A 9,294-nucleotide genomic window follows, 5' to 3' on the forward strand; every position below is an offset into this window, starting at 1 on the left:
TGCAGAGCACTATTCTAAGTACTTCTACACCAAGTGGACTCCTGCGTTCGATCGCATTTATTGAGCGCTTACTGTGTGCAGAGCACTGTACTAAGCGCTTGGGAGAGTACAATACAACAATAAACGGTGACCTTCCCTGCCCACAACTCTTTGCCCCAGTTTTTCATTTCAATCCATCAATCAAATTCTCCCCTGATGCGAGGAAAATACAGAGCTTCGTTTTGAAGTCAGTTGCTCAGGCCTTTTTGGACCCCCTCCCGTCTTCTCCAGCCCCCAGCCAGGCTAGGATCCTGGCAGGTTTTTCTACTTCATCATCATCAATCGTATTTATTGAGCGCTTACTATGTGCAGAGCACTGTACTAAGCGCTTGGGAAGTACAAACTGGCAACATAGAGAGACAGTCCCTACCCAACAGTGGGCTCACAGTCTTGTGAGAAGCAGCGAGCCCTAGCAGATACAACACAACCCTGGGAGTCAGAAGGACCTCGGTTCTAATCTCAGCCCTGCCACTTGTCTGCTGCGTGACCTTGGGCAAATCACTTCACTTGAGAAGCAGCGTGGCTCAGTGGAAAAGGGCCCGGGCTTTGGAGTCAGAGGTCATGGGTTCGAATTCCGGCTCCGCCAATTGTCAGCTTTGTGACTTTGAGTCACTTAACTTCTCTGGGCCTCAGTTACCTCATCTGTAAAATGGGGAGTAAGACTGGGAGCCCCCCGTGGGACAACCTGATCACCTTGTAACCTCCCCTGCGCTTAGAAGAGTGTTTTGCACATAGTAAGTGCTTAATAAATGCCATCATTATGGCATTCTAGACTGTGAGCCCACTGTTGGGTAGGGATTGTCTCTATATGTTGCCAACTTGTACTTCCCAGGTGCTTAATACAGTGCTCTGCACACAGTAAGCGCTCAATAAATACGATTGATTGATTGATTATGGAGAAGCAGCTTGGCTCAGTGGGAAGAGCCCGGGCTTAGGAGTGAAAGGTCATGGGTTCAAATCCCGGCTCTGCCACTTGTCAGCTGGGTGACCTTAGGTAAGTCACTTCACTTCTCTGTGCCTCAGTTCCCTCATCTGTAAAATGGGGAGTAAGACTGGAGCCCCACATGGGACAACCTGATCACCTTGTATCCTTCTTGTATTCTTGTATTCCCCCTTCTAGATTGTGAGCCCGTTGTTGGGAAGGGACCGTCTCTAGATGTTGCCGACTTGTATGGCCCAAGGGCTTAGTACAGTGCTCTGCACACAGTAAGCGCTCAATCAATACGATTGAATGAATGAATTGTTGTCTGGGCCCCAGTTACCTCTTCTGTAAAATGGGGATTGAGACTGTGAGCCCCTTGCAGGTCGGGAGCTGTGTCCAACCTCATTTGCTCGTATCCATCCGAGCGCTTAGGACAGCACCTGGCACATAGTAAGTGTACTAAGCAGTGGGGTGAATACAAGCAAATTGGGTTGAACAGAGTCCCTGCCCTGCCCTTCATCCCCATTTTCCAGATGAGGTAACTGAGGCCCAGAGAAATGAAGTGATTTGCCCAAGGTCACCCGGCAGACAAGTGGTGGAGTTGGGATTAGAACCCATGACCTTCCGACCCTCAGGCCTGTACTCTATTCACTACACCATGTTGCTTCTCGAATAAAAATAGGAAGGGGTAAAATTTGGGATCGCGGGTGGAACGTGAGTCTGGGAGCGCTCAAAGGAGAAGCCATGGAAGTCAGCAGGGGGATGGAGAGGAGGGGAGAAGCTTCCTCCTTTGGGTCCAGGGTCCCCGGGGCCCAGCCAGGTGGGAGCAACTGCTGTAAACTGTCCCCTGCTTCTTTCTCATTCATTCATTCAATCGTATTTATTGAGCGCTTACTGTGTGCAGAGCACTGTACTAAGCGCTTGGGAAGTCCAAGTTGGCAACAGATAGAGACGGTCCCTACCCAACAGTGGGCTCATGAAGAAGCAGCGTGGCTCAGTGGAAAGAGCCTGGGCATTGGAGTCAGAGGTCATGGGTTCAAATCCCAGCTCCGCCACTTGTCAGCGGTGTGACTTTGGGCAAGTCACTTCACTTCTCTGTGCCCCAATTACCTCATCTATAAAATGGGGATTAAGACCGTGAGCTCTATGTGGGACAACCTGATCACCTTGTAACCTCCCCAGCGCTTAGAACAGTGCTTTGCACATAGTAAGTGCTTAATAAATGTCATTATTATTATTATCATTTCTCGGCTTCCCCCACCGTCATCTGCTACAGTTTAGAGGGACAAGATCAATAATAATGATGATATTTATTAAGTGCTTATTATGTGCCAGGCATTGTACTAAGCACTGGTACTACGCACCCCCGAGCCCACCTGGAGGCCACAGTCCCAATCCCCATTTTACAGGTGAGGGAACTGAGGCACAGAGAAGTGAAGTGACTTGCTTCACTTAACAAATGCCATCATTATTATCATTGCTCAAGATCACCCTGCAGACAAGTAGCGGAGCCGGAATTAGAACCCATGACCTTCTGACTCGCGGCTGGTGCTCTATAATAATAATAATAATGGCATTTATTAAGCGCTTACTATGTGCAGACCACTGTTCTAAGTGCTGGGGAATAAACAAGGTGATCAGGTTGTCCCACGTGGGGCTCACAGTCTTCATCCTCATTTTACAGATGAGGGAACTGAGGCCCAGAGAAGTTAAGTGACTTGCCCAAAGTCACACAGTTGACAAGCAGTGGAGCCGGGATTTGAACCCATGACCTCTGACTTCAAAGCCCGTGCTTTTTCCACTGAGCCACGCTGCTTCTCTATCCACTCTGACAGTATTTATGGAGCGCTTATTGTGTGCAGAGCACTGTACTAAGCGCTTACACCTGCCCAAGACCTTAGAATGCACCACCCGCGTGGCTCCGTGGGAAGAGCCCAGGCTTGGGAGTCAGAGGGTGTGGGTTCTAATCCCCACTCCTCCACTTGTCTGCTGTGTGACCTTGAGCGAGCCACTTAGCTTCTCTCTGCCTCAGTTACCTCATCTGTTAAAAGGGGGATGAAGTCTGAGAGCCCCACGTGGGACAACCTGATTACCTTGTTTCTACCACACGGCTTAGAACAGTGCTTGGCACATACAAAGCGCTTAACAAATATCATAACTATTATTACGTTAGCCTGGAGGGCTCCTGTCCGAGTTCCTTCTTTCTAATAAAGGAAAAAGGGTTTGGACAGCGCTCCCGGGGCCAACGAGGAAGGTGGCCAAAGCAGATAATAATAATAATAATAATGGCATTTATTAATCACTTTCTATGTGCAAAGCACTGGGAAGGTTACAAGGGGATCAAGTCGTCCTACGTGGTGCTCACAGTCTTCACCCCCATTTTACAGATGAGGTAACTGAGGCACGGAGACGTTAAGTCCCAAAACACAGCTGACAATTGGCAGAGCCAGGATTTGAACCGATGACCTATGACTCCAAAGCCCGTGCTCTTTCCACTGAGCCACGCTGCTTCTCTTATGCTCCGGACGTCCCTCCCCGGAGAGCTAAACTTGGCTCTCATAATAATAACGATGGCATTTATTAAACGCTTACTATGGGCAAAGCACTGTTCTAAGCGCTGGGGAGGTTAACAAGGTGATGAGGTTGTACCCCGGGGGGGCTCACGGTCTTCATCCCCAGGTTACAGATGAGGGAACTGAGGCCCAGAGGAGTTAAGTGACTTGCCCAAAGTCACACAGCTGATAAGCGGTGGAGCCGGGATTTGAATCTGATTCCAAAGCCCGTGCTCTTTCCACTGAACCACGCTGCTTCTCTCTCATGGCCCCGAACCCTTGGGTCCCCTGGGCGAGGGGGTGGCCGCAGTTATCCGGCTGGCTTACCTTGTCCGGACCAGGTGGACCTTCCTCCTTTGGCCTCCTTCCACTCCCCGGCAGCAGCAGAAAAACACACATACACACACAAACACTCAAACCCACAAGCATGCGCAAGCAAATACATATACACACCCGGCCACCAGCTGGTTACATTAGCATGCCTGGGCCACGTGCCTCGACTTCCAGGAAGCCGAAAGTACATCCGACAACGGAAAGGGATGATGGGGAGAAAAACAATCCCCCGTGGACAGCTCAGAGCCTCCAGGGAGTGGGTGAAACTCTTAGGACTTCGACTGTGGTTTTGTGAAAGAGCTTGAAAAAACAAGGGTGAGGTAACCATCACCCTACATGGCTCATGGAGAATCTTAATAATTGTCTTTGGATGCTCTGACTGCTAATGCTTCCTAGCTTCCGGGCTAAAGAACTGCCCTTTTACATAGCGTAGTGGATAGGACACAGTCTGGGAGTCAGAAGGTCTCGGATTCGAATCCCAGCTCCGCCACTTGTCTGCTGGGTGGTCTTGGGTAAGTCACTTCACTTCTCTGAGCCTCAGTTACCTCATCTATAAAATGGGGATTAAGATTGTGAGCCTCACGTGGGGCAACCTGATCGCCTTGTATTCCCCCAGCACTTAGAACAGTGCTTGGCACATAGTAAGTGCTTAACAAATACCATCATTATTATTACTATTATTATTATATTTGTACAGATTTATTACTCTATTTTACTTGTACATATTTACTATTCTATTTATTTTGTTAATGATGTGCATATAGCTTTAATTCTATTCTGACGATTTTGACACCTGTCTACATGTTTTGTTCAGTTGTCTGTCTCCCCCTTCTAGACTGTGAGCCCGTTGTTGGGTAGGGACCGTCACCATATGTTGCTGACTTGTACTTCCCAAGCACTGTACTAAGCCCTAAGGAGGGTATTATAAAGTTGGTAGACATGATCTCTGCTCTCAAGGAGTTTATTGAGAAGCAGCATAGCGTAGGGAATAGAGCACAGGGTTGGGAGTCAGAAGGTCAGGGGCTCTAATCCCGCCTCCACCACTTGTCTGCTGTGTGACCTTGGGCAAATCACTTCAATTCTCCTGGGCTCAGTTACCTCATCTGTAAAATGGGGATTGAGACTGTGCACTCCACATGGGACAGGAACTGTGTCCAACCCAAGTGGCTTGGATCCACCCCAGCGCTTAGTACAGTGCCTGGCACATAGTAAGTGCTTAACAAATACCAGAATTATCATTATTATTATTATTATTATTATTGATCCCAGCAACTGTGTGACTAAAACCACCCCCTAACAGCCCTGGCTCCAATGAGGAAAGATCTTGCCGAAAAACGGCGCCTCCAGTATCCTTCATTGGACAGCATGATCCCTCCCCAGGGCGGGATGCTCCCTCCATATCCAATCAGCCCACAAGTTCCAAACACTGCCATCCTTTCTGGACAATTACCACTCTCATTGCCCCTCTTTCCCCCCCTGCTAGCAGCCTGTTCATAAGTGGAGTGATACAAATGCAGCGGTTGTCCATTGGGGAACAATAGGATAGAGAAAAATGAAAAGCCTGAACTAGTGAAAAACCCACACTCCTCCATTTATTGTGAGCCAGGAGGCAGGGAGTTGGGGGACCACATTTCCCCCAAAGTCCCCCTTTCCGGGGATATGGAGGTCAAAAAATAAAAATAAAGAGAGACCGCTTGGCCGACCCCTTGCTGGCTGGATGTGAGTCGGAGAGTGGATCCAAAGATGACTTCTCAGCACTAGTGAGTTCAGACCCACCTCTAATCCCTTATTTCCCTCCCTGGGGAGAATCTTCCATCCTACAGATGGAGAACACAAAGACAACAGCACTCTCTGCCCTGTGTGAACCAAGGGGCCTGTGACGGGGGCTGGTCTGTCCCCAGGAACCCCTCTTTTCTGTACTTAAGTCAACTGAAGTTCACAGAGAAAGCCTGGCCTATTGGAAAGAGCATGGGCCTGAGAGTTAGCTGGGATTCTAATCCCGGCTTGCTTGCTGTGTGATCTTGGGCAAGTCACTTCACTCCCCTGTACCTCAGTTTCCTCATCTGCAAAATGGGGATTAAATACCGGTTCTCCCTATTACTTAGACTGTGAGCCCCATGAAGGATGGGAATTGTTTCTTATCTGATTGTATCTAACCTGGGGCTTAGCACGGTGCTTGGTAATAATAATAATAATAATGATGATGGCATTTGTTAAACACTTAACTATGGGCAAAGCACTGGTACATATTCAAATCTGAACAAATATCTCAATTAGTATAAATTATTACAGAGAGGTTAAAAAAAAACTGAAGAGAGCAATGCTTTACCCTTCTGGCTGCTCTTCTGCTACCTGGATCTGGGACTGAATCTGCAGGTGCTCAGTAGATGCCCAGTGCAGTGCTCTGCCCTCAAGAAACACTCAGCACAGTGCTCTAAATGCAGTATGCCCTTAATAAATGATGATGTTGATCATGATGATCCTCAGAAATGCAGTTCACGAGACATTTTGGGAAAGGTTTTTGGCTTCCGTGAGGGAGGGATCCTGGGAGACTCAGTCACTCCGGATCTTTCCGAAGTCACGCAGAAAGAGTCTAATTTAGTAGAGAGAAAAGAGGAGACACTGAATTTCAATTCCTGGAACTCAAACCCAGTGGGGTTTCTTGCAGCTATGAAAACAGTCTCCAAGGTCCTGATCGGTTGGGAAATTTACGGTAATGAAAGAAGTCATTGAAATGCTTTCAGCGCGTCGACACTTGGGTCACTTCTTGGCCGCGGACGGAGCAGGAGCTCCAAGGGATTGGGCTAGAGGGCCAGAGGATATGGTTGGGGCGTGGAGACTTTCACCACCGATGGGAGGCCGGGAGAGGAGACGTGTGGGGGAATGGCCGGCCTGTCGAGACCCAAGCGCATTTCTGAGGAGTGAAGTCCTAAAAACCTCTCCCACAGGGTTTCCCGGTGAGATGAACACAGCCGAAGAAGAGGGGCATTTCTTTGGTTTCAGGGAGCGCACAGGCAGGTCTGATCTGAAGCTGGAACCAGCATTACAGAACCTTCCCTCTCCACTTGGCCCAAGAACGGGGTCTAGTGGAAACAGCACGAGCTTGGGAGTCTAAAGGACCTGGATTTTAATCTTGGCTCCGCCGTTTGTCAGCTGCGTGGCCTTGGGCAAGCCATTTAACTTCTCTGTGCCTCAGTTCCCTCATCTGTAAAATGGGGATTAAGATTGGGAGCCCCATGGGGGACGTAGACTGTGCCCAATATCATCATCATCATCAATCGCATTTATTGAGCACTTACTGTGTGCAGAGCACTGTACTAAGCACTTGGGAAGTACAAGTTGGCAACATATAGAAACAGTCCCTACCCAACAGTGGGATCACAGTCTAAAAGGGGGAGACAGAGAACAAAACCAAACATACTAACAAAATAAAATGAATAGATATGTACAAGTAAAATAAATAAATAGAGTAACAAATATGTACAAACATATACACATATATACAGGTGCAGTGTTGAAGGGAAGGAGGTAAGATGGGGGGGATGGAGAGGGGGATTATCTTGTATCTACCCCAGCATTTATTACAAGGTAATCAGGATGGACACAGTCCCTGCCCAACATGGCTCTCATAGCCTTAATCTCCATTTTACAGATGAGGGAACTGAGGCACAGAGAAGTGAAGTGACTTGCCCAACATCATACAGCAGGCAAGTTGGAGGATCTGGGATTAGAACCCAGGTCCAAGAAGTGAGTAGTAAGTAAGCAACAGTAGTAAGTGCTTAACAGATGCCATAAAAAGAAAAAAAAGAAGCTACCCCAGAAGAAGCATCCCCCAGCCAACTGGAAGTGGACAGAATTCTGGTAAATTCAGGTGGGAATCATAATAATAATAAAGATAAAAAACAACAAAAATAGTCATAGTATTTGTCAAGCACCTACTATGTGCAATGCACTGTGCTAAGTATTGGGGTAGAGAAAGGAGAAGCAACATGGCTCAGTGGAAAGAGCCCAGGCTTTGGAGTCAGAGGTCATGGGTTCAAATCCCGGCTCTGCCAACTGTCAGCTATGTGACTTTGGGCAAGTCACTTAACTTCTCTGTGCCTCAGTTCCCTCATCTGTAAAATGGGGATGAAGACTGTGAGCCCCCCGTGGGACAACCTGATCATCTTGTAACCTCCCCAGTGCTTAGAACAGTGCTTTGCACATAGTAAGAGCTCATTAAATGCCATTATTATTATTATTATTATTATTATAATCCTCTACACTGTAAGATAACTGTAGGCAGGGAATATGTCTGTTATATTGTTTTGTTCTCTCCTAAGCACTGAGTACAGTGCCCTGCACACAGCAAGCATTCAAATACCATTGATTGATTGATAGTCAGATCAGACACAATCCCTGTCCCACAAAGAGCTTGCAGTCGAAGGGGGAGGGAGAACAGGTATTTAATCCCTATTTTATAGATGAGGAAATTGAGGCACGGAAGCATTGTGGCGTAGGGGAAATAGAACTGGAATGGAAGCCAGGAGACTTGGGTTCGAATCCCAGCTCCACCACTTGCCTGCTATGGGATCTTGGGCAAGCCATTTCATTTCTTACTAGTAATGTAAATCCCTTCTTCCTCCTCTTTGGACCGTGAGCCCCATGTAGGACAGTGACTACGTCTGATCTGATTGTATCGACTCCAGGGTTTAGCAAGGTGCATGGTGTATAGCAAGAATTTAACACATACTCTAATTATCATTATTGGAGATAATAAATGATTTATCCAAGATCACAGAGTAGGCAAGTGGGTGGGAAGAAGATGTGGCCATGGGAGATTGGGACTGAAAGAGAAAAGTTGGGGAGTAATAATAATAATAATGGCATTTATTAAGCGCTTACTATGTGCAAAGCGCTGTTCTAAGCACTGGGGAGGTTACAAGGTAATCAGGTTGTCCCACAGGGGGCTCACTGTCTTCATCCCCATTTTACAGATGAGGGAACTGAGGCGAAGTGAAGTGACTTGCCCAAAGTCACAAGGAGAAGTGGGAAAGTGAGAGAAGGGAGGGGAAAGGGAAAAAGAGGAATAGAGGATGGTGAGGGAAGAGGTGTTGGTAATAATATTGTGCTATTTCTTCAGCACAATGTCTGCCAAACACTGTGCTAAGGGCTGGGGTAGATACAAGATAATCAGGTCAAGCAGGTCAAGCACAGTCTCCATCCCTCACAGGGCTCACAGACAAAGTAAAAAAAAGAATGAGTATCAAATCCTCATTTTATAGATGAGGAAACCAGCAGAGGCACAGAACACTTTAGTGACTTGCCCAGGGTCCCAGAGCAGGCAAATGCAGAGCTAGAATTAGAACCCAGGTCCTCTGACTCCCAATCAATCAATCAAGTGCATTTATTGAGCACTTACTACATGCAGAGCACTGCCCTAAGTGCTTGGGAATACAATGGAACAGT

This window comes from Tachyglossus aculeatus, chromosome 17, assembly GCF_015852505.1.
Source record: "Tachyglossus aculeatus isolate mTacAcu1 chromosome 17, mTacAcu1.pri, whole genome shotgun sequence".
Taxonomy (NCBI): domain Eukaryota; kingdom Metazoa; phylum Chordata; class Mammalia; order Monotremata; family Tachyglossidae; genus Tachyglossus; species Tachyglossus aculeatus.